Below are 27488 nucleotides of genomic sequence, written 5' to 3'. Positions count from 1 at the left end.
GAACGTTCCCGAGTCAGAGATTCTCGCTGGTCTCTCCACTCAAGGAGTTTCTGCAGTGAGGCGCATCTCCACTCGCAAAGATGGAATTACACTGCCAACAAATACCCTCGTTTTAACATTTACTTCACCACGTGCACCTGCCACTATCAAGGCAGGTTATCTCATTTGCAGGGTTCGGCCATACATACCAAACCCTCTTCGATGTTTCCAATGTCAGAGATTCGGCCACTCAAAGACATCTTGTCGTGGTTCCCTGACATGTGCTCGTTGTGGAGGCAAGGACCACGATGCCTATGACTGTGACATGAACCCACATTGCGTAAACTGCAATGGTTCTCACCCTCATACTTTCATTCTTGCCCAAAATGGTTGGAGGAAAAAGAGGTGTAGCGTTTGAAAACGACACATAACATTAGTTATCCTGAGGCTCGGAAATTGCTGTCCACAACTCCATCTCGGACATATGCTGCTGCACTTCATTCCACAACTACAGTGGGAGTGCAGACAGATCTCTCTGTGCCTCCAAAAGAATCGTTTTCAAAACAAATGAAAAGCCTTTTGACCTCCGTGGTTAAAAGGTTGATGAATCAACTACCACACCTATCTCTGTCCCTCCCATACCTTCCAACACACCTCAAGATCCACGTCCTTCAGTTTCAAATACAGGCATTTCTTCTGATACATCTTTTTCTCCCACCACAAGAGACAACACAATTATTCGTTCGCGTCCTCAGTCACTAGATTCCCCTTCCAATAACAAAAACCTGCCCACCCGACACAGAGCAGGATCCATGGAGGTTGATAGACCTCCTCCAACTAAAGACAGTAAAGAAAAAAAGACGTGGTCGTAAACCGAAGGGTTCTCCAGCCACTTCACCTACCCGTTCTTAAAATGGCCACCTTGATACAATGGAACTGTCGAGGTTTACGTTCTAATCTGGATGATATCAAAACACTGATTGCTTCCTACCATCCTGTTTGTCTTTCTTTACAAGAAACATTTCTCAAAACTGCTGATACTGTCTCCATTCGGCAGTTTTCTCTGTACAGAAATGACAGGTTGTGTGATGGTCGAGTACATGGAGGGGTGGCACTGTTGGTTGATCAACACGTGCCCACCCTGTCTTTGTCACTCAACACACCCTTGGAGGCTGTAGCCATCCGTATTTCCTTGGGTCATACCATCACTGTTTGTTCTCTGTACCTGTCCCCTGGAAAGACTTATGATCAATCAGATCTGGATGCTCTCGTTGAACAATTGCCATCTCCGTTTCTAATCCTAGGGGATTTTAATGGACATCATCCCCTCTGGGGTAGTGCTATTATTGATGGGAGGGGCCGATCTGTAGAGCGGATGCTCTCTGATCACAATCTTTCTCTTTTCAAAACTGGTTCTTCCACTTATTTTCATGCACCTAGTCAGTCCTTTACCACTATTGATCTCTCAGTTTGCTCCCCTTCATTATTTTCCCATTTTTCATGGAGGGTTGACAGTAATCCACTAGGCAGTGATCATTTTCCAATCCTTATAAGAGAGACTGGCCGTGGTCGATGCCACCCTACCCGCGTGCCCCGGTGGAAGCTGGATCAGGCAGACTGGTCCACTTTCACTGCTCTCGCAGAACTTGATCCTGCCATCGTAAATCAGCCATCAATAGACTACTGTGTAGCAGCGGTAACTGACTGTATTACACATGCAGCTGCTCAGTGTATTCCTAAAACCTCGACACGTTTTCCACGATATCCTCGTCCGTGGTGGAATCCTGCTTGCCACTTAGCACGGAAGGCTCAAAAGCGGGCCTGGGATACTTTTCGTAGATATCCCACACTTTCAAACCGGGTTGCTTTCCAACGGGCCCGTGCACATGCTAGGTGGGTAAGACGTCACAGCCAGAAGGAATCTTGGATTAAGTTCACAACCAGTATATCTTCTACCACCAGTTCCAAGATCATATGGGACAGGATTCTAAAGGTTAATGGACACTACAATTCTATCCCCCCTCTCGATCTTACTCTCTGATGGTCAGGAGGTGACTGATGTTCGGAACATCGCTAACACTCTAGGTGAAAGCTTTTGCCGGGTATCTAGCACTTCTGCTTGTTCCTCCACCTTCCTGGCCATCAAGACTCGGGCGGAGCGATCACCTCTTTCCTTTCGAACTAACTGTTTCTTTGACTATAATCGTCCTTTTACCCTGGTGGAACTAAAAAATGGCCCTTCATCGGTCTGCCAGTACGTCTGTTGGACCTGATGATATTCATTATGACATGCTGCACCATTTATCTCCTGCTTCTCTTAATGTCCTTCTGATTGTTTTCAACCGGATCTGGCAGAAGAATGTTTTTCCTGATGCTTGGCGCCAGACTATTATTTTACCTTTCTCTAAGCCAGGAAAGATCCCAAGATTCCTTCAAACTACCGTCCAATTGCTTTGACAAGCTGTCTCTGTAAGACATTAGAAAGGATGGTTAATGCTCGTCTTGTTTGGTTCCTTGAATCAAACAACCTCCTCTCGCCCACCCAGTGTGGGTTCCGTCGACAGCACTCCACCACAGACCACCTAATTCGTCTTGAAACATCTATCAGAGAAGCCTTTCTCAACCGCCAACATCTTGTATCAATATTCTTTGACATAGAGAAGGCTTACGACACAACATGGAGGTATGGCGTTTTGCGAGACCTCCATACATATGGGTTACGTGGCCATCTACCCATGTTTATTAAAAAATTTTTTAATGGACAGGAGATTCCAGGTTCGTGTGGGTTCGACACTTTCCCGTTCTTTTGTACAGGAACTTGGAGTCCCTCAAGGATGTGTATTGAGTGTTACACTCTTCAGTATAAAGATAAATGCCATCACTGAACAACTCCCTCTCACTGTTGCGAATGGGCTGTATGTCGATGACTTTCACATCTCATGTCAGTCGTCAAACATGAGATATATTGAGCGGCAACTACAAACCGCCCTCAATTGTGTACGGAAGTGGACTCTGGCGAATGGCTTTAATTTCTCTCTCTCAAAACTGTGTGCATGCACTTTTGCCGTCGACGGGGTATTCACCCTGATCCTGAACTTCATATCGGTGGAGTTTTGCTGCCAGTTGTCCCGGAGACCAAGTTCTTGGGGCTTATCTTTGATCGTAAACTGACCTTTATACCACACTTAAAGCAGCTTCGGGTCAAATGCACAAGAGCACTGAACATCCTCCGTGTTCTCTCTTCTACCAGTTGGGGGGCAGATCGCTGTTCAATGTTAAAGGTATATCGTGCTCTTATTAGATCGAAACTCGATTATGGATCAATGGTCTATGGCTCTGCCAGACCTGTTAGGTCTGACAGACTAACAGCCTTAAAGATGCTGGACCCCATTCATCACCAAGGACTTCGACTCTGCACTGGGGCTTTCCGTACCTCTCCAGTTCAAAGTATATACATTGAATCTCATGAACCTTCTCTACACCTTCGCCGTTTGCAACTATCTTTACAATATACTTCGAAACTTCATTCCTTACCAAAGCATCCCACCTGGAAATGTGTTTTCCTTCCTCGGTGGGCAGTACTTTTTCAGAACAGACGATCTGTCATTGCTCCGTTTGGCCTTCGCATCCGGAAGCAATTGGATGAATTGGGTCTGTCCTTGGATAACATTGCATGTTCCACAGGTCGGCCCATCCCACCATGGCTTATTACAGCCCCCAAATGTGACCTTTCTTTCAGTCACCTAAAAAAGGCAGATACTCCAGATTGGAAGTACCGTCTTTTATTCAATGAATATCTTTCAAACAATCATTCAGTTCCTATTTATACAGATGGTTCCAAATCAGGTAATTCAGTGGGCTCTGCTATGGTTTGCTATGGATCAGTAGTTGCACGCAGAATCCCTTCTACAGCTTCTGTGTTCACTGCTGAACTGTATGCCATATCTCTTGCCCTGGATCATATTGCAGCTGAGCAGTACTCCAACTGCACTATTTATACTGATTCGCTTAGTTCTATACTTGCCTTGGAATCGCTACACGTTGGCTCACATCCTATTCTCGCTGATATTCGTAACCGACTGGCCCGTTTCTCATTAGCAGCTACTTCAATCCAGTTTTCTGGATACCAGGCCATGTTGGTATTCGCGGGAACGAGCTTGCAGACATGGCAGCTAAATATGTCTGCTTCAGCACCATCACTCCTATGCCTATTCCGTACATGGACTATGGTGTTATCTTCAAGGGTCGGCTCCGTGCCAGCTGGCAGTCCACTTGAGTGAGCAACGTGACAACAAACTTTTCAAATCAAACCCAAAATTGGACTTTGGCCATCTAGCTTCCGTAAAGTTCGGAAGGAGGAAGTTGTTCTCACTAGGCTACGCATTGGTCACAGTTTTTAACTCATCATTTTCTTTTATCTGGAACTGATGCACCAATGTGTAATTTGTGTAACACTCAAATCACTATCAGCCACATTTTACTTTCTTGCCATCGTTACAATTCTCAACGACGGCAATATTTTAAACATATTTTTTCCCAGGGTCAATCTGTAACATTGGACAGAGTTATTGGTGATGGTGACTCTGTCCACCTTGATAATGTTTTTAATTTTTAATGGCCATTAACCTTTTAATCTCATTTAAGTGTTGCATGTTTATTCGTTACACCTTTTAATTGTGGTTCCTTTTTACAGTTTTAATCTCTCTCATTCAATTTGACATTGGACAATAGCCAGAACATTAAATAACTCGACACCAGGACTGGAAAGGCCAACTTCAGGTGACTAACGCTCCTGTTTGAACTATCCGTTTGAACTACTCGTTAGTCATCCTGGCGAGTTGTTATTATACTTTTACTGCATATCATTTCACACTTTTACTAATTAACTTTTTTAGTACTGGCCATATTGACTCATAACCCGGAACCAGGACTGGAAAGACCAACTTCAGGTGACTGACGGTGGTTTTTATACTTACCTGTTAGTCTTCCTGGCGGGTTACGATCATTACCATTCTGCTACAGGTAGTTCTTTACAACCTTGTTGACTGGATGTCAACATTGGTTTTTACGCCATTTTCTGTCTTAATTGCCGTTTTGCTTCTATCTTCAATTACTTCTACAAATTTTACCCATTTACTTGACTTTATCCTTTTACTGGACATTTGGCTACTCATTATTACGATTTTGCGGAGTGTCTTTTAAAACTTTTACTTTCTTTTACATTTTGATAATAGCTGCTATGACACATAACCCAGAACCAGGACTGGAAAGGCCAACTTCAGGTGATTGACGGTGGTTCTTGAACTTACCTGTTAATCTTCCTGGCGGGTTATGATCATTACCTTTTTGCTAGAGTAAATACCTTACAACTTCTTATACTCTGCCTTCTATCTTAACATTGTAGACTAGGTGGCAACATTGGTTTTATACTTTTTTGTTTTACCTTCAGTTCCATTTATGTCTATTACTACATTTATTTATTTATTTATTTATTTTTTTACATTTTTACCGAATGTCTGGCGCAGATAGCCTCGCTGCTTTGTGCCATAAAACACTAAATCAATCAATCAATCAATCAAGCCTAAATCTGTCCTAGCTCTTCCTGCCAAAACCATTTCCAGTTTCTTCTTCTGATTATGATTTTGACAAAGATTTAATTATAAAACTATGGTAACCAACTGGTAACTACATATCTATTTCTCTACTACGTTCAATAACTGAATTTTTTGCCTTTTTTAATATCTCTATTTTTTACCTACGATAACTACTTTCAAACTTAATTATTGTGTTCACTTAGAAAGCACCCCAACTAACATAAACGGGATCACCTTTCCGCAATTTTTTCTTGCTGTTTCTTCAGACATCTTGTAATTTATGAACGTTTATCAGTTCGTTACCAGAGCTATTGAGTCAGCTTCTTTTCCATAAGACTCATAATAAATCACAAACAGCTTAGACAGAGAGGTTACACACATTCAACTCAATTCATCCTGGCCCGGCATGGCCAAGCGTGTTAAGGCGTGTGACTAATAATCTGAGGGTCACGGGTTCGCATCCCCGTCGCGCCAAACATGCTCGCCCTTTCAGCCGTGGGGGAGTTATAACGTTACGGTCAATCCCACTATTCGTTGGTAAGAGAGTAGCCCAAGAATTGGTGGTAGATGGTGATGACTAGCTGCCTTCCCTCTAGTCTTACACTGCTAAATTAGGGACGGCTAGCACAGATAGCCCTCGAGTAGCTTTGTGTGAAATTCAGAAACAAAACAAAACAGTTCATCCTGTGATTGTGAGAATATTCAACAGCGAACTGTGCACAGCTCTAAAAAATTTAATGAGATTTTCAGATGAACAGTTCTCGTTCATGTTGTTTTATCATTTATTTTTGTGATGTATGTTCCTTTTTCAAAACTAGAAAAAGGTCGTTCGTTTTACTTGACGGCAGTAAATAATTTTTGATTATTTTAATATTCCTTCAATTTCCTTCTGTAAGATAAATATACAATTTTACTGCTCTTATATTCTTTGCTAAGTAACTTAACTAACATATCTCTAATATGTTACTCACATTTATCAGTTCCTATCAATATGAATACAAATTAACTATCAGTTTCTTACCTATGTGCAATACTTCCAGGTCTGAAGTTGGTGATTTTTGGTCGAGAGTCTTCATCAATTCCACCTGTAAGCAAGTCAGCGGATTAATTACCTATTAACGTAAAATTATTTTATTTTATATTCATTTTCCGCCATCTTGTGACGGTTTCAGATTTGTTGCAATACGAAATAAGTTCCATTACTTCAATACGTTATTCATTTTCTGGAAGCGCGAATATTAATAACGTTATTAAACACTAATAAATTTATTATTCAAAAATAAAAAGCTTCAAATCAACTCTAAACCTCTTTAGTGTATTCGAAAATGTTTTCCAGCAACAATTTGACCACTTTAGAACTTTGTAAATGATGCTACGTTAAATTAATGATTAAATTTTTATTTCACTTCTATGTTGCTGACGCTCCAAATTGTCTTTTCTCTTTACAACTGGCTTTGTTTTCAATAATAAAGATGAAAGAGAATAAAAAGTTAATACACTGACTAGCCACTGGCTTACACGATTTGTGTGGTATATCTAATACACTGACTAGTCACTGGCTTACACGATTTGTGTGGTATATCTAATACACTGACTAGTCACTGGCTTACACGATTTGTGTGGTATATCTAATACACTGACTAGCCACTGGCTTACACGATTTGTGTGGTATATCTAATACACTGACTAGCCACTGGCTTACACGATTTGTGTGGTATATCTAATATACTGACTAGCCACTAGCTTACACGAATTTTGTGGTATATCTAATATACTGACTAGCCACTAGCTTACACGAATTGTGTGGTATATCTAATATACTGACTAGCCACTAGCTTATACGAATTGTGTGGTATATCTATTACACTGACTAGTCACTGGTTTACACGAATTGTGTGGTATATCTAATATACTGACTAGCCACTAGCTTACACGAATTGTGTGGTATATCTAATATACTGACTAGCCACTAGCTTACACGAATTGTGTGGTATATCTATTACACTGACTAGTCACTGGTTTACACGAATTGTGTGGTATATCTAATACACTGACTAGTCACTGGCTTACACGATTTGTGTGGTATATCTAATACACTGACTAGTCACTGGCTTACACGATTTGTGTGGTATATCTAATACACTGACTAGTCACTGGTTTACACGAATTGTGTGGTATATCTAATACACTGACTAGTCACTGGCTTACACGATTTGTGTGGTATATATCTATTACACTGACTAGTCACTGGTTTACACGATTTGTGTGGTATATCTATTACACTGACTAGTCACTGGTTTACACGAATTGTGTGGTATATTTAATACACTGACTTGTCACTTTATTAAAACAATTAATGTCGATTTAGACTAAATTTCTCCCAGTAATATTTAGAATACATGGTTGTTTTCTACTTTCGCGCAAAGCTTCACGAGGGCTATCTGCGTTAGCCATCCCTAATTTAGCAGTGTACTACTAGAAATCAGCTATCATCACCATCCACCGCCAACTCTTGGGCTACTCTTTTACCAACAAATAATGGGCTTGTCTGTTACATTATAAAGCCACCATGGCTGAAAGGGCGAGCATGTTTGATGAGACGGGAATTCGAACTCGCGACCATCAGATTACGAGTCGAGCGCCCTAACCACCTGGCCATGCTGGGCCTTTTAGAATAGATGTAACAAGAGATAACAGAAACTATCTTCATCATTAAATTCAATTCATCAAGGAACATGGTTTCTGATTTGTTCACAGTTGCCCACAAAAGACTGTAGTCGTGAAAGTTTAAGCACAATACGATTTGGAGACTCTGCTAGTCAAGAAATATTTGCTGTGCTCTTCAATGAATAAGGTCACTGTGACTTGAAAACCCGTAATCATAGGGTTAGAAATGCAGTACTGTGGCACGAAAGTGGTTAGCAATATCGTTCACATACATTCTAAGTTTTATTCAATATTTTGAATCAGTAATCCGAACCTTGTAACTAGCATGTTACCCACACCATTACACCACTTAAAGCAACTTGAACAGTAAAAAAAAAAGCAGAGTCAATTGATTCTTTGACTTGCTACATAATTTTAATTTATTGTTATTTCAGAAAAGATCTAAATAGACTCTCAGATATTTTAACATATTCATTGCCTGCATTTTCAGTCTAGGCACCTTTAGCCATATATTATCCATAATTTGTAGTTATAAGCACCTTTAGCCATACATTGTCCATAGTTTGTGGCTATAAGCACCTTTAGCCATACATTGTCCATAGTTTGTGGCTATAAGCACCTTTAGCCATACATTGTCCATAGTTTGTGGCTATAAGCACCTTTAGCCATACATTGTCCATAGTTTGTGGCTATAAGCACCTTTAGCCATACATTGTCCATAGTTTGTGGCTATAAGCATTTTTAGTCATACATTGTCCACATTTAGTGGTTCTAAGTGCCTTCAATCATATACTTCCATATGTAGGGATTCTAAGTACCTTATATCACACATTGTAAATAGTTTGTGGTTCTAAGCGCCTGCAGTCATACATTCGCCACAGTTTGTAGTTCTAGGTACCTTCAGTCATACATTGTCCACACTTAGTGGTTCTAAGTACCTCCCGTTATATATTGTACACACTATATTCTAAGGATCTCCTGTTTAGTCTTACAATAAGCCGTTTTCCGACTTCTTACTGGCCATCATGTGAATGTTTTTGTAGTATTCTTTACAAAGTATGTATCGAGTTCTCATGTCTTGACTACTGTTGAAGGAATTGATCGATTTAGGTAAAGTATATCGTACTATATTCATGAAAACCACTCCGTCTCCAGTGGCTCAGCGGTACGACTGAGGACCCACACCGCTAAGAAACGGGTTTAGACACTTGTAGTGAGCACAGCACAGACCGCCCATTGTGTAGTTTTGTACTTAACATGAAACAGTCAGAAGCACTTCCAATTATATTTTCATTCAGTCCCACATCATGAATTGACGAAAACTGATTTTGTAAATGAAAGCATATTCAATAAAGATTGCTACTTTTGATAAGCCATGACGGTAAATGTCTTTTATGGAACTGTATACTACAAGTTGGCAATGACCAGTGTATGGTGGATGTTAAATTCACCTGATGTTTAATCGCATTTATTTTACTCTACGTTAACTCCAACTAGTTGTATTAAAATACTTCAACTGTAGTATATCTATGTATATGTCTGTGTGATAATAGTGAAAAATAAAACAAGATAAAGTTTGATTTATGAAATTTTTACATCTGGTGTTTACGTGTTCCGAGTACAGAGAAATACTTTTAAAAAGCGAAGCCATTACGGGTAATACAACACAGTGCAACAACTGATGTCGTTTGTTTTGCCTCAGGCATACGTTAGTTTATATATTTTTTCAAGCATTATTCGTGTCATTATGAAAGATTTTCAACAGCTGACGGTGGTTTATGCCTTTCCATACCTGTGTCTTCTTCCTTTGCATTCAAAAATATCTTGTGAAGTGATCAGTGTTCACTATGGGTGCAAGTCTTTAACACTTACATTTTATGTCTTGATAGGTGGCGCTGCATTCCAAACAAAATTGTATCTTTATCTAGATTAGACGTTACTACCTACAACCATGATAATAAATGAGTAATAAGTAACACATTCGAAGACAATTCAAAATAGCCCACCAGCTAGCACACTATGTGAAAGTATTCATCCAACAACAAAACAAGATACAGACATTCTAAGTTATATTTAATAAGACCGTCATCAGTTCTACGTTACGTGATATTTGACATTTTGAAAACTAGAAGCAGTAGGGGATTTTATTATAGTTGACAAAATTAATCCTTGGTTACCAGATTATGTACTCTTACTTAACTTAAGACACAGGATTATAAAAAATTCTCAGAAGCGATTAATTCTAAACCGTGTGATACGAAGTGATAGTAAATTCCGTAACACAAAGAGGTGTCAAACTTGTATATTAAGCTGTTAGTACTAAACTGTATGGTAAGACGTTATAGTACTTTCCAAAACAGGATTAGAGATTTTTCACAGCTTCTAGACCCGGTATTGCCAGGTGATTAAGGTACTCGACTCGTGATCCGAGGGTCGCGGGTTCGAATCCCCGTCACACTGAACGTCCTTACCCTTTCAGCAGTGGGAGCGTTATAATGTGACGGTCAATCCCACTATTTGTTGGTAAAAGAGTAGCCCAAGAGTTAATGGTGGGTGATGATGACTAGCTGCCTTTCTCTCTAGCCTTACACTGCAAAATTATGGACGTCTAGTGCAGATAGCCCTCGAGTAGCTTTACGCGAAATTCAAACCAAACCAAATGTACATCACATTAATGTTTATCCAGTTTTAAAATAACAACTCATTATAATCATTTCAGAGATTTACCTTTCCGTGTCAGCCTTTATTTACAGATTGTTGTTAACATAAGAATACAAACCACCCTTAGAGAATCTAGATCTGTATAATAATGTTTTGTTCCTGTGACAGAAAAAAGGTTTATATTTCATGTTACGCTTACTGGAATAAACTTTAGTACAATACTAACTTGTTTAAACATATATAAGCTATAAACAACTAACTGAATGTTGTATTATAAAAAAACATAAGCAATGTTTGTTTCTAAAGTTAAACACTATCCAAAAACTTAACCCAGTAACAAGCTTACAGTTGTTTACCTTTGGTTATTTTATTTATTATGTGGAACTAGAAGCTCAGATGATTGACAGAGAAACCTTCGATTACTGATAAAGAAACAGACATTCAGAAGACTGACAGAATGACCTTTGATTACTGATGTAGAAATTGACGTTCAGAAGACTGACAGAATGACCTTTGGTTACTGATGTAGAAATTGACGTTCAGAAGACTGACAGAGTGACCTTTGGTTACTGATGTAGAATCAGACGTTCAGAAGACTGACAGACAGACCTTTGGAATGTACTCTTTCCGGAAAATGACCGTGAAACACATTTGTTTTGTTACTCGTATATCAATGACATCTTGTTCCTTACAGTCTGTCCGAAAAATTATGACCTGTCAGACTTCCTGCACTTTGAGATACGAGACAATGATCAATGGTTTCTCTTGTTTCACATACAACATGGATGTAATTTTTCTTCTAAACTTTAGACTAAATTTAGTGTCTCTCATGATGCCTAGTCCACATAACAGTCATTGGTTTAAACATGTGTAATTTCAATATTCTTGTTTGTAATTACTGATAAAACATGCTCGTTTCAAATGACGTTTCTATTAATTGAACCTACAAGTAGCTTGCTTGTTACTGAGTGATGTTATACTAGAATTGAAAGGTTTTCTGGCTCATCTATAAACATGTAAAGAAACTGGGTGATCTATTGACAGTCTCTCTATAAGACTTTCAGACCTGATTTAAAACATGTAACAGTCTTAGTAGCAATTTGTGTTATGTACTAATTTCTGACTCTTGGACTAAACACTCATAAGCTTCAACTCCACTATGTAAAATGTTCCCGAGTCGATGGGACATAATACTTTGCTTTAAGATTACATGAAAATTAACCTTTATTCATGTAAACCGTCCAATTCGGAAATCAGTGATATCTTGTTTAAGCATGCATACATACAAATATGCATGTCTAATGGTGTAGAACCCCAAGTCGACGAAGCGTAATACAATAAGTGCACATGACACTTGAAGTCCAACGATGAAAAACGCTCAAGTCTGCGAAGCGTGACACTTGTATAGTTAGTAATATAATGTTACATAACATATATTACAGTTTGTATCAGCTGTTTTACAGATAGCCTTCGCGATAGCTCACGTGTTAAGACGATATATCATTGACATTGAAAGCTAGTTTTGGGCCAACAATGAACGGTATCGATATCACTTGTAACTTAATATAGAATATCATTTGAGATCTGTAAGCTGATAACAATTTTATCTAAGTAAAAAGTGATTGATTTACCAGTGATAACCAATCCCAAGCTCGTGCCATCCTTTTTCACCAGCTCCACTTTCGATGTTCCCCGTTTCTCTGCTGCAAAAAAATCGAAATAAACTGAAACACAAAAACGTTTCGACTTCAAACGAAACATCAATTAGTTTACTTGGCAACATATTTGTGTTTAAAATGTTATTTATCGCTTATTGTACATCGTGTTTTCTAAAACACGATAAAATATTTTTGTTTTATACAATTGAACAATCAATCAGTACAATAAAAACTAATAATTAATTTCTACGGTATATAGAAAGCGGCAAAAACATATTCTAGAGAGTATAACCTGCCCATGAGTAGATTGCGGTTGGCACCACTAATTAGTAATATATGTTTAAAATTAGATTAATTCGCGCCATTAACGAAAATTTTTATTTTATTTCGCAAAACTACCAAGATAGTTGAATGTAAAATATAATTATGAGTTAAATTAATCATAGAGTTGTTGTTAAGTGTAAAATTGTATATATGGGTATTAATACGGTTATGTTAAGTACAAAACATTATTTATATGAGTTACTTATATGGAAGACATCAGAGTTTTCCTAAAGTTTATTCTAACAATATAAAAAGTAACAATGACACAGATCTAGCAATTGTTGTAATTGATTTCAAAATACGAACATAATAACTGACAATATATGTAACAATAAAAAACTTTATATATTGATCAAAAACAATTCTGTTAAAGTTAAAATATATATATATTTCTATTATCAAAATCGTGCTATTATATTAAGAGTATAAAACACAAAAACCGACGTATTTCGGCCCAGAGAAAGGTGAATCTTCATTATTAGTTCTTACTCACAAGTTTCCTAACTGTCTGTGTTACCGAAACTATTCAGTTTTACTTTTAATGGGCCTGAAAACGTCCGTTGTTATGTTTTTACTATCAAAAGGATTTGTTCACAATATTACCTTTATATTACTGATCATTATATGGTTCAGTAGCCCAGTGTTACCGTCAAAATACTGATCATTATGAAGATCAGTAGCCTGATGTTACCCTCAAATTACTGATCACTATTAAAAACCGTAGCCAATAGTACATTCAAATTACTGATCATTATAAGATCAGAAGCCTAGTATTACCCTAAAATTACTGATCATTATTACGATCAGTATCATAAATCTATCTTCAAATTACTGATTATTAAAAAGATCAGTAGCCTAATACTATCTTCAAATTACTGATCATTATATAGGTCAGTAGCTCAATGTTATCCTCAAATTACTAATCATTATAAAGATCAGTAACACAATGCTATCCTAAAATATAGATCAATAGCCCAATGCAACATTCAAATTACAGATCATTATATTGATCAGTAGTTTAATACAATCGTCATATTACTGATTATTATAAAGATCAGTAACCCGATACTATCCTCAAACTACAGATCATTATCAAGACTAATAGCCCAATGTTACCCTCAAATTACTGATTATTATCAAGGGTAATAGTCCAATGTTACCCTCAAATTACTGAATATTTTTCAGATCAGTAGCCCAATATTACCCTCATATTACTGATCATTATATAGATGAATAGCTCAATGCTACCCACATGTTACTGACCATTATATAGATCAGTAGTACAGAAGATCACCTGAACGTGTTTACTAAGTGGTTATTTTTAGTACTATGTACTGATAGCTAACTTGTCCATATATTGTGTTTCGACTGCTAATCCTCTGATACTTTCAGATGGACAGTACTTGTGTTGAAAGTGGACGGAAATTGATACTGAATTTTTCTATCAAAGAATTGGAGTGCTTTTCACTCGACTACAGTTGGTAAAAACTAAATAAACCACAAATTAAATGGAGGGTAAAAGCACAATTTACAACACCTCTTGAAGATGTGGACCATGGACCCCACTATATTGGAGACAGATGGACCAAGAAATGTTTGAATTGAGAAATATAAATAGTTTATTATATCAATTGTATTTTACCATCCCATAATGCGAAAACAATAGTTAGACAATAAATGGACTGAAAGGGTAAGTTAAAAACAAAGAAGTCCTTTACATCCGCCTAACTGTTAACTTGAGAATTTCATATACTGAACTACTTCGTGTCCTTGACTATATAGAACGTACTTACTTGGTGTGAAGAACTGACTAAAAAAAAGGGTCAGAGCACTCATTTTATATGTAAAATACATAGGAAACAACACAAGTAAACTTTGCTATTAATTGCACTACTGACTATCTTTAAACACAATCTTTTGTGTGCCTCATGTTTTGTTAGGAGCTTTTTAACCAACAAGTTCATGCATCCACATGCAGATGGGTGCGTGTATAGCTTAGAAATATGTGTTTTCAATCCAGTGGAGTCTGTGGCTTATCCTATTAGTAATTCTAGGGTTTGAAATTTTGCTATAACTTACCGCTGATGAAGCTTAATCTTCTATCTAACTTCGTAGACATGTCATCCAGAGCCATCTGATGTCGAGAGTTTGTACCATCTTCGCCTTCAAGGAATCAAAAAATATTTTATTAGTTATTGTTGGTTCGTTGGTTTATTGTTAAGCATAAAGCTACACAGTGGGTTATCTGTGCTGTGCCCACCACGAGTGTCAAAACCCTGTTTTAAGCCCTATTAGCCTGTAGACTAACCGCTGAGGTCTTAAATAGGGGCTGTCTTATTAATTCGAGCCAATACTTTTATATAAATATGGAACTGCTTAAACTTTAAAAAAACATTATAATTCTAAGCTTTCTAAGCAATATAAAAGTATTTGTTGAATAGCCATAAGTGTTCAATCTTTTTCCAGATCGACAAGTGCTGCACACTCTAGTAGTTTCTTTGATAAACAGTCACTTTTTGGGACTAAATATAAGATGGTAGTTTATTTGATCACCAGATTATAGTCTGTATGTATAAATAGTCACTTTTTAAGACTACATATTATACTAATTTATTTGATCACCAGTTTTTAGTCTGTGTGTATAAGTAGTCACTCTTTCAAACCAGAGGTTCCCAAATTATGGTACGTGGCCTTCTAGGAGACCACAGACCGATATTTGAGGATTTATGTAATGTCAGCCGTTGTACCGTTAGGAAGCCTTAGTTGTGGTTTAAAATAATTAAGTGCTTCTGGCAATGTATGGTAAAGTTAAAATTCTAAAGAAGAGATATTGAAAACGTTTGGCAACCCATTCTGTTGGCGCAGTAGTTTGGTACTGACTTAATTCGGCGCTAGGCGGTCAGATCTTATTATCTGGTCAAACGAGATCATTCTAACAGCAGATGGCGTGAAACTGAAGACCTGGTACACAACAATAAACCATGGATGTGTGTGTTTCATATAGCAAAGCCACATTGGGTTGTCTGCTGAATCCACCGAATGAACTATGGAGGATTTAGCTACTTCGATGTCAAAATAAGTGCTTGTTAGTACACTGACAAGAATGCATAGATCATGTACTAGGTGTACTTTAACAAGGTCCCTGAAAGTGTTCTCTTTCAAGAGTTAATAGAAGTAGAATTAAGATGTAACAAACATTTTTATTTCTTGCTTTTTGATTTCATATTTTACGCTTGTGTTGTAGCCTACAGAGCATAAATTCTTCTCGAGATTCATGGCATGCGCACGTGTTATTGACAGGAGTTAAACGTCCCTTATGTGACGTCATTTTAGTGTATACGGCTAAAATACAGACAACACACTACTGTAACGTGGTGCGAGTTGTTAAAATAGGTAACAGCTCCAGATGTCTTTTGGTCCTCTTTCGAGGTAATAAAAGAAACCGTATTTGGTACCAATTTACAAATTTACTAACCTTACAAATAGTGGGGTTTAAGAAGTACAGGTAAATCACCACAAGTAATCACTCATTGTGATCTGATATAGTAGAGGAAGAAAGATTGTTAAAGGTATCCACCGGCAATTCTTGGATCACTCTAATCAAATGGTGGGTTTTGCCTATCACACTTATAACACTTCCACGTCCCCAACAGTCTGCAAAACGTTCACAATTCACAGTTCGGTACGCTAACTCTTTCATGCTCTATCTGGGCCTGGTATGGACAGTTGAGTATGACGTTCAACACACGATCTATAGGAAGTGGGTTCGAATTCCTTTCCCACCAAACATGATCACCCTTTCAGCTGTGAGGGCGTTATATGTGACGGTCAATCCTGCTTTTCATTGGTACAAGAGTAGTCCAAATTTGGCGAAGAATGGTGATGACTACTTACCTTCTGTTCAATATTTCACTCTTAAATTAGAGACGACTAACACATAGCCCTCGTGTAACTTTGCGCAGTATTCAAAACACATCATGTCCTTCTATTATCTTTGCAAGACACACTACGCCTTATAAGGTCAAACATATTATATAAAGTTATCTGTTATAACTATATGGACGATATGCTTATAAAACCCATAAATGATCACTTTTTGGCGTGCTAAACAACGAAAATAAATGTGGCTTGTGAGGCTATCTTGCCGATCAAAGTATAGTTGCTTCTTCTACAGGATAAAGCAAAACTCGATCTTTCAAATTTATGTTTCTAAAATAAGCTCGTATTCTATATTGTTCCTCAGAAACAAGGATTGTTCAGTACCATTAATGAGCTAATAACATCTGTTTTCCATTCAGAACTGCACGTGCATTTTTAAATTCATAACTCTGCGATATCCGCGTGGTTTCAGATTTCTCGTGTTTCCCTCTTTGCTCGTTCACTAGAGGTCCAATTTAACAAATAAACGGCAAAAGTAAGCGGAAAGTTGATGTTCTTGTTGTGTTTCATTAGGGCTAACAAGAAACACGTGCTATTGCATTGTGGGTGGAGAAACAGACGTGACAGAAAGACTGAATTATGGGATTCTCTCTGACTGTCTCTATAGCAGTGTGTAGAAAGCGCTAAGTGAGTGTTAAAAGGGCCTGAAGCTACTATTTCCAATGTTTTGTCCGCCTTGTAGTTATTGTTTGTTTTCTTAGAGTATTTTGTCTACTAGAATTTCAAAGACGTCACATTTTACACAGTTTAACAAATTATATGTGAATGGCAGTTTGTACCTATTTTCTATCTATACGACTTCAAACTAGAGACACAAGAATTATTGTACAGTAATTTAACATCATATTATGTTGTGATTTTACAAGAAAAATTTAAAACACCAACTTAAAGCAATTCATTATAAAGAACGACGTTCCAGCGGCGACCTTTAACCTTTATTAAAGAATCACCATACAAGCCGTACTACTTGATAAAAAGTTTGTAACCAAAAACATACATATGATGCAATAAGTTAGCCTATTTATATTAAGTCAGGGTTAAATTGCAGTTTTGTTTGCGTTTTTAAGGGTCGGTAATCTTCGCTGTTCTTATTTCGAGTAGCGAACTTCAATATTTAACATTAAAGTTTCCAAGCTTGCCGCTGAGCCTCCAGGCGCTGTGCAATAAGCTATTTGCACTGTGTAATAGAATAAGCTGTGTTTGTTTGTTTTGGAATTTCGCACAAAGCTACTCGAGGGCTATCTGTGCTAGCCGTCCCTAATTTAGTAGTGTCAGACTAGAGGGAAGGTAGCTAGTCATCACCACCCACCGCCAACTCTTGGCTACTCTTTTACCAACGAATAGTGGGATTGACCGTCACATTATACGCCCCCACGGCTGAGAGGGCGAGCATGTTAAGCGCGACGCGGGCGCGAACCCGCGACCCTCGGATTACGAGTCGCACGCCTTACGCGCTCGGCCATGCCAGGCCACAATAAGCTGTGTAATATGCAAAGATCGAACTCCGATTATAAGGTAACAAGCCCTCTAGATTGACGCTGAGTTAGTGTTAGCAAAGTAGACTAAGGAAGAGACGTTTAGTAATATTTAACCCAATAAATGATTCATACACAGCTTACAAGGAGATATAACCGATATCAACAGCAAAAAAAAAGGCTCGTAATGTATAACATCTCAAACAGAACAGTATTTCTAAAAAGAGAAAACATTTTTGATATTTGTCATACCCCTTCCCCGTATTAAAATGGTTTAAATGAAAGGGATCGTGTCTTTATCAATTTATATTTGTATTTTAGCAAAGCTACTTAGACTATCGGTCACTCTTTTTAATTTTGAAATACTGGCCAGAGGGTAGGCACCCAGTCCAGTCAGCAGCAACTACCTCCTTGATGGTCATCCTCTTACAACGCGCTCACAGGTAAAAACTGCGGGAAATAGTTTTATGGTATCACAAAGGTTCGAATCTAGCTCACCAGTTGAGATATCTAGAACTTTACTTTATGTTAGGCCCGGCATGGCCAGGTGGTTAAGGCTCTCGACTTGTAACCTGAAGGTCGCGGGTTCGAATCCCCGTCACACCAAACATGCTCGCCCTTTCAGCCGTGGGATCGTTATAATGTGACGGTCAATCCCACTGTTCATTGGTAAAAGTGTAGCCTAAGAGTTAGCGGTGGGCGGTGATGACTAGCTGCCTTCCCTCTAGTCTTACACTGCTAAATTAGGGACGGCTAGCGCAAATAGCCTTCATGTAGCTTTGCGCAAAATCTAAAAAACAAACATTATGTTAAGCCTAAAATGTAGAACTAATCATGAATTAAATAGTTTCGTTGGTGGCATTTTTTTCCCTCTGCCTTATGATCTTTATGATGATGTCTTCTTCAGAACAGCACGATGGGAAACTCCAACCCTGCTATGTTTGTGATCTTTGAGTCATTAATAACTAGCGGTTGTGCCTGTATGATATACGTTGAGGGATTTATGTATTCGTATATTTTTCTTATAGCAAAACTGCATCGGGCTATCTGCCGAGTCCAACGAGAGAAATCGAATCCCTGATTTTAGCGTTGTAAATCTGTAGATTTACCGCTGTACCAGCGAGAGACATGAGGGATCTATGAAGCTTAAAATCATATATACGAATAATCTATTGTTTTATAGGTTGTAGAATTAATGTTGTGCCAGTTATAAACAGGGTTTCTGTTGTTGTCCTAACTATGCCTGTAATAATTGACGGTACATAGACTGTATGTATACCCTGCCAGTAATGACTGAAAGTACATAGACTGTATGTATACCCTGCCAGTAATGATTGAAAGTACATAGACTGTATGTATACCCTATGTAATGTAACATGAAACTAGAGAAATTCCATCAGTACCCCTAGTGGCGGCCCGGCATGGCCAGGTGGTTAAGGCACTCAACTCATAATACGAGGGTCGCGGGTTCGGATACCCGCACCAAACATGCTCGCCCTCTATGCTGTGGAGGCGGTATAATGTGACGGTCAATCCCATTATTCGTTAATAAAAGAGTAGCCCATGAGTTGGTGGTGGGTGATGATGACTAGCTGCCTTCCCTCTAGTCTTACACTGCTGAAATAGGGACGGCTAACGCAGATAGCCCTCGTGTAGCTTTGTGTGAAATTCAAAACCAAACCAAGCCAAACCCCTAGTGGCTACTTCCATTGACTGATCTTTATTTCGCCATTACTGGAACTATTAAATATGTACCTTTAAAAGAAAATAAAACTTCTTCGTGACACATCCCATTTCTAGTTTATTAAACATTATTTGATAGGTCCAAATTCAAAAGCCTGGGAGGAGATAACAAATAAACAAACTTCTCTCAAACTATAGCTTGGATAATGCTTTGTTATTTTATTTCATATCTTATTATTTGATATAATATCTTGTACTGAGACCGCTAAAACAATTCTTTCTGGAGTAAAGAAAAAATATTAAGCTGGCAATGCGGTTTTCAGGCCTAATAAATACGATTAAAATCACATCTAACTATAGACGTTTCCACCGTATTCTTTTAACTCGTTCATTCCAAATATCAGTCCCCGCTAGTGCAGCGGTAAGTCTACGGATATACAACACTAAAATCAGGGGTTCTATTCCTTTCAGTGGAATCAATAGATAGAGCGTTATGGTTTTGTTATAAGAAAACAAACGCACACTCCAAATATCAGATCAGACATTTGTGAAAAATATTGTTTCAGGTCTAACTCCTATCTGACAATAAAATCACCGTTCTGAAGTCCTTTTGTATAACGCTAGAACTCTATAGTTTGGGTGGACGTGAAGCAATTAACTGTCCATCAGAAATGGTAGCTACATAGAATACAAGAGGTTATTGTTATGGTGTTTAACAACGAATCCTTAGCAGCTATAACGTTTATTATTTTAAGTTTTTATAACAAAAAACCAAATAAAACTATAAATATTAGACTAAAGAGTTTATGGGCTTCACGGTAAAGTTGAAATGCTATTTTTACACATATCTAAATTAGACTAATTGGAAAGAATAACCAATAACAAATATTCTTTAAAATCGATTTGTCATCATAGATACTAAGCCTAATAAAAATTATTGAATATTTTAACATTACGGGTTATTTGTCTCTTTGTTCCAGAATCTTATGCAAAGTTACACAAAAGGCTATCTGAGTACACCTGTTACTAATTTGGAACTGAAACGTCCTAGGGAAGGCAACTAGTCACCCAATTCTTTGGCTGTACTTATCGAACCAAATAGTGTACACTTATTGCACAATCACGATTCCAAGGTGCGGGTCGTGTTTGTGCAGAAATAGATTCACAAGTTGGGTACGTTAACCACTCAGACAACGTCTTTACAAAATTTTGAAATGCGTGTTTGATAAACACTAATTTTACTATATTTTCCGAAAAAAGGTTCTGTCTAGATTTTTTTTGACACAGAACCAATCAATGATAGATAAGACTTGAGGACTATGTAATAAATCACTGGATTGATAAAAGAACGCAAAAATAACATATACATCTCAATATTAAAATTCAAAAGGAAATTGTTTGTTCTTGTTTATCATTTCCTACTTTCAAGTTCACTGTTTAGAAAATCACAGGTACTAACTAGTTCTTTGTAAGGCATGCTCAACGTCTCGGTGTGGTTTTGCCAGGTTTGACACCACAATGACCACAATCAAAATTTTACTAATCTTCACATTCAGTATAACAAGGTTAATATTTTCTGTGTTCCCCTTTTGTTTTAATAATTGTAGATAGTCTTTCAGGAATTGTAGCACCATATTTAATCAGCGTCCTTTTGAATTTTTCTTCAAATGTCTCTAAAACACCCCCATAACGTTTCTTTTCAAAGCAACTTTGGATTTGCTAAGTTTCTGACCTGTCAAATCCCAAATCTGCTCAATTGGGTTGAAACTGGGACTCTGTGGGAGCCACTGCGTCATTTGAATGACTCCAGCAGTTTCTTTCTTTGCTAAATAATTTCTGCATAAAATGAGGTAATTATCTTCTTGGTAGTAGAATCCTTTACCAATAATACGAAAACCGCTGAGTATGCCATGAGAGATGGGTATCTGATGGTTTCAATTATTCCACCTATTTTGTAAATAACTCCTGTTGTCTCACCATAGAAACATTCCCAAACCATCACACTGCCTGCCCCATACTTCATGGTGTGTGCTATGCGGTGAGGTATGTATCTTTCACTTTTCTTCTGTCAAACTTCGAACCAAATATTTCAAGCTTGAGCTCATCCATCCATAATGTCATTTTCCAATCAATAACAGTCTAGTTTTTGTACTTTTTAGATAATTTTCATCTCTTTATAAATTTGTGAATCGGATCGTTTTACCACGATAGTAGATACAAATTAGTGGTATGACAAGGTATAAAAATACGAAGTTTTAACTACAATGTTCCTTGTTTGTTTAATGGTATGACGGAATGTTACTGCTAATGTTAACTGACCTTAGGGTAGAAGCTAAGTAGAATACCTTGGACATCTAATGTTGACTAGAAAGCATTTGAACTTATGTAAAAGTTACTTATTTTTATTAAAATATCAAAAATTTACTTCGAAACAAAAATGTGTTTCTCCCACGAGACAACAAATTAAAAACAATAAAAGTTAGTTGATTATAGAAAATAACGTAAAGGAAACCAAAGTGATTCCGGGCCTTCTCGTAAGGTTAGAGCATGTTTTCATACTACGAGGAAAGCTCTAGCCTAACTTAACACCACGATAAAAACTACAACGTAACTTTACACCATGATAAACGATAGAACATAACTTTATATCACAATGAAAACTAGAGCATAGCTGCAGACCTTTACCTTTATTTTGCTAAATGTTTATATATTCCTGGCTTGTCCCTTATTTTATCTTTGTGAGCCTTCATGCGTCTTGGTCTGTCATACATTTATATCTCATATGTCCAGAAGTTCCCGGTCCTTACTTTATATCTCAACTGTCCAGAAGTTCCCGGTCCTTACTTTATATCTCAACTGTCCAGAAGTTCCTGGTCCTTACTTTATATCTCAACTGTCCAGAAGTTCCCAGTCCTTACTTTATATCTCAACTGTCCAGAAGTTCCTGGTCCTTACTTTATATCTCAACTGTCCAGAAGTTCCTGATCCTTACTTTATATCTCAACTGTCCAGAAGTTCCTGATCCTTACTTTATATCTCAACTGTCCAGAAGTTCCTGGTCCTTACTTTATATCTCAACTGTCCAGAAGTTCCTGGTCCTTACTTTATATCTCAACTGTCCAGAAGTTCCTGATCCTTACTTTATATCTCAACTGTCCAGAAGTTCCTGATCCTTACTTTATATCTCAACTGTCCAGAAGTTCCTGATCCTACTTTTATATCTCAACTGTCCAGAAGTTCCTGGTCCTACTTTATATCTCAACTGTCCAGAAGTTCCTGATCCTTACTTTATATCTCAACTGTCCAGAAGTTCCTGGTCCTTACTTTATATCTCAACTGTCCAGAAGTTCCTGATCCTTACTTTATATCTCAACTGTCCAGAAGTTCCTGATCCTTACTTTATATCTCAACTGTCCAGAAGTTCCTGATCCTTACTTTATATCTCAACTGTCCAGAAGTTCCTGATCCTTACTTTTATATCTCAACTGTCCAGAAGTTCCTGGTCCTTACTTTATATCTCAACTGTCCAGAAGTTCCTAGTCCTTACTTTCTATCTCAACTGTCCAGAAGTTCCCAGTCCTTACTTTATATCTCAACTGTCCAGAAGTTCCTGATCCTTACTTTATATCTCAACTGTCCAGAAGTTCCTGGTCCTTACTTTATATCTCAACTGTCCAGAAGTTCCTAGTCCTTACTTTATATCTCAACTGTCCAGAAGTTCCTGGTCCTTACTTTATATCTCAACTGTCCAGAAGTTCCTGGTCCTTACTTTATATCTCAACTGTCCAGAAGTTCCCTGGTCCTACTTTATATCTCAACTGTCCAGAAGTTCCTGGTCCTTACTTTATATCTCAACTGTCCAGTTCCTGGTCCTTACTTTATATCTCAACTGTCCAGAAGTTCCCAGTCCTTACTTTATATCTCAACTGTCCAGAAGTTCCTGGTCCTTACTTTTGTATCTCAACTGTCCAGAAGTTCCTGGTCCTTACTTTATATCTCAACTGTCCAGAAGTTCCTGGTCTTACTTTATATCTAAACTGTCCAGAAGTTCCTAGTCCTTATTTTATATCTCAACTGTCCAGAAGTTCCTGGTCCTTACTTTATATCTCAACTGTCCAGAAGTTCCTGGTCCTTACTTTATATCTAAACTGTCCAGAAGTTCCCAGTCCTTACTTTATATCTCAACTGTCCAGAAGTTCCCGGTCCTTACTTTATATCTCAACTGTCCAGAAGTTCCTGGTCCTTACTTTTATATCTCAACTGTCCAGAAGTTCCCAGTCTTACTTTATATCTCAACTGTCCAGAAGTTCCTGGTCCTACTTTGTATCTCAACTGTCCAGAAGTTCCCGGTCCTTACTTTATATCTCAACTGTCCAGAAGTTCCTGGTCCTTACTTTATATCTAAACTGTCCAGAAGTTCCCAGTCCTTACTTTATATCTCAACTGTCCAGAAGTTCCCGGTCCTTACTTTATATCTCAACTGTCCAGAAGTTCCTGGTCCTTACTTTATATCTAAACTGTCCAGAAGTTCCCAGTCCTTACTTTATATCTCAACTGTCCAGAAGTTCCTGGTCCTTACTTTACTTTTTCACCTTATCAAATATTCATAGTCCAATCTTTGCATTTACCTTTTCAACTGTTTAATTTGTACATAAAGTTAAAGGATTCGTGCTGTAAAATTACATGTCATGTTATACTTTAATTCTATTTACTAACTTTGTATCTTTTGCTAGTACTCATATGTATACCTGTATTAATTTTTCTTTAACGACAGCTGAGAGAATATGCATCTTCAATAATAAACAAGAAAATGGAAAACATGATATCAGTTTACCATAACTAACGCTGACAAAACTTGCTGCTTAAAAACATTTTACTTGTTATATACCGTGATGTTGTTTCTTGGATATATTTTAATTTCAACATGAAGTATGTTTATTTAATAACTTTGTTTGTTAATGGGTAAAATACAAGCAACGTTTTTACATAACCTTGTATCACTGTCCCACGAAGAAGTAGAACATTATGTAGATAAAAAAAATAATACAACCATACACTCACAGCCCACGAAAACACACAAAACGCTTGAATCTTGGATAGATACTAATGTCTTCACACCATCTGGATAGCTTTAGATATATCACTAACACTGACAGAAAGACTCGGTTCATTATAAATTTGATATGAGAAGTTTAGAGAGATGGAACACTTAATTAAAGCAATGTTTGCCAAGTGGAACTGTTTCAAGTGCTGTTACACGTTTGTTCAGTTTTCTTTGCTATTTGCAAAACATACAAGTAACCTATACAAGCTTCTCAAGTACAAACACATTACCCAATTCAAGATAATTTAAAAAGTCTGATAAAGTTTTGTTTGTAAGTATGCTGATAAATATGGATAAAATTCGTATCATAAAATATGTTTTTATCCTTTTTTAACAACTGCAATCTTTATAAACTCTCAAGTTCGGTTTAAAATGAAATTGAGATACATCAGCTTTATATAAGAATATTATTAATACTTTAACGTATTTTTCAGAGTATATCAGAGCTCACAGAACGACAATGTTCCAATGTACGATAGAGTTGACTATACAAACATGACTGAAGGTAATTCAGAGATGTATGGCTAGAATCGAATGTATGTCAGAGATTACAGTACAATTGTAGCCAAATGTGCGTCATAGTTGACAGTGTAGTAACACTGTACTATGGGTGACTGTGCATCACAGCTGTGATCATACCAGAATGTGTGTCAGAGATAACAGTACGATCATCGCTGAATGTTCGACTGTATGATCATGTCCTCATCAGAGATAACAGTACGATCATCGCTGAATGTTCGACTGTATGATCATGTCCTCATCAGAGATAACAGTACGATCATCGCTGAATGTTCGACTGTATGATCATGTCCTGATGTCATTCTTTTTCCTCCTCCATTTTTACATCTCCCGCGTGCAGAAGTTTAACCCGAAACACATCCCACTGGCAGTGACCACTTTACCAACGGAACACTCTTTAACAACTCAAGTTTTTTTTAATCTCATATATTTAAAGCAGTCATTGTTTTTGCATCTCAAATTCCATTAGAATGTTACAAAACAACCAAGTTATTTACAAGTGACAGCTAAGACAAGTGTTTAAAACTCGTGTAATAACCACTAAGGGGCGATATAGTGGCTTTTCTACTTTACTAAGGTCAGGAGTTCAACAACTCGCGTTCTTCCAATTACTAGAGCTGCGCTGTGACTGCTCATGGTTCAAGATAGTATTAGTACGAGCTCTGAAATGCACACAAAAATGATTAATAACATACAATTCATACAGTTATGTCGTTGTTCTATCTTTAGTGAGTTCTTTTAAATTACTTGGTCCACCTAAACTATAACAAATTAGTTTATTTCTTCCTTTTACGTTTCTATAAACGTGAACACTTGTGCTATGTCGTAACTTGTTGTAGGCTTAAGTTAAAATTGACTTTAACCAATGTAAATCAGTTCAACTCGGTTGTACAAAGTTAGGCTTGAGTTGGCTTGATGTTCAGAGTACTCAACTCGCAATCTGCGAGTCCAGTATCCAGTCTCCAAACGTGGTCGTCCCTTTTAGCCATGAAAGCGTTATAAATGACTGTCAAACTCACTCTTCGTTACTAAAGGGTAACCAAGAGTTGACAGTGACAATTGTTATTTGACACTCGTTTCAGGACCACATTAAAAATAATTGATTAATTAGTTGATTTTTTCGTCTAATGAAACCATTCTTTAAGATTTTTTTAATGTGGTCTCGACTTGTTATTTTTGGGGAAGAATATTCATATCGTTGTTTTCGTATTTTGTAACAATAATTTGGTTTTTATATTTTGGAGAATCAGCCCTCGTGATAGGTTCTAAGTCGTTAAATACGAGTCAAGGAACTGGAATTTACAACCTGATGGCATCTTGTACTCACGTGAAAGCTGCGTCAGAGGCCCCTGGGACCGAGATGTAGTTTCGGACATTTTGAATGAATAACTCACCAGACGGAAATCAGCCAGTTAACAGTAAGTAGTCTCTGCCACAAGAACTTTGACCAGTTTGTTTTAACTGAATAATGAAATTCACTGTCATTTTTATTATATCATGCCCCCAGCTGAAAGTTTTCACTGGTTTATCGCGAGTTCAAAACTAGAACCTACTGATCAGGAGGTGAACACGTTAAGCCAAGCCAAGATGAGACATTCAATAAAAGACCTCTTTAGTACGCATTCTTTACGTTCATTTTCTTTAGTTCTTTCAAAACTAGCTGATCAGTAAACCAGCTGGTGTCTTATTATGCTACCTTAAGACTGAAAACAATATTTCATAAGTTAATCCCAAACACAAGTTCATCTACATAAATAAATAATAATTACCTTCACTCTGACTGTATTCCACTGATCACACACAACATACACACCACACGCTCTGACTGTATTCCACTGATCACACACAACCTCCACTAGTCATACACACCACACGCTCTGACTGT

The 27488-nt window shown here is 37.5% G+C and overlaps 1 pseudogene across 1 annotated transcript in view; it reads right to left on the bottom strand.

The window, feature by feature from the left end:
- Positions 1-16211, bottom strand: part of LOC143224697 (dynein axonemal heavy chain 5-like) — an 81307-nt pseudogene extending 65096 nt beyond the window's left edge. The window contains exons 1-4 of the transcript XR_013013408.1: positions 16133-16211; positions 14963-15046; positions 12533-12604; positions 6595-6658 (exon numbers count right to left, since the gene is read on the bottom strand). The product of XR_013013408.1 is annotated as a dynein axonemal heavy chain 5-like (transcript). The remainder of the gene's footprint in view (positions 1-6594; positions 6659-12532; positions 12605-14962; positions 15047-16132) is intronic.
- Positions 16212-27488: the final 11277 nt, after the last annotated feature.

The sequence above is a fragment of the Tachypleus tridentatus genome, chromosome 1, assembly GCF_004210375.1.
Source record: "Tachypleus tridentatus isolate NWPU-2018 chromosome 1, ASM421037v1, whole genome shotgun sequence".
Classification (NCBI taxonomy): domain Eukaryota; kingdom Metazoa; phylum Arthropoda; class Merostomata; order Xiphosura; family Limulidae; genus Tachypleus; species Tachypleus tridentatus.
This window is presented reverse-complemented; position numbering and strand designations above follow the sequence as displayed.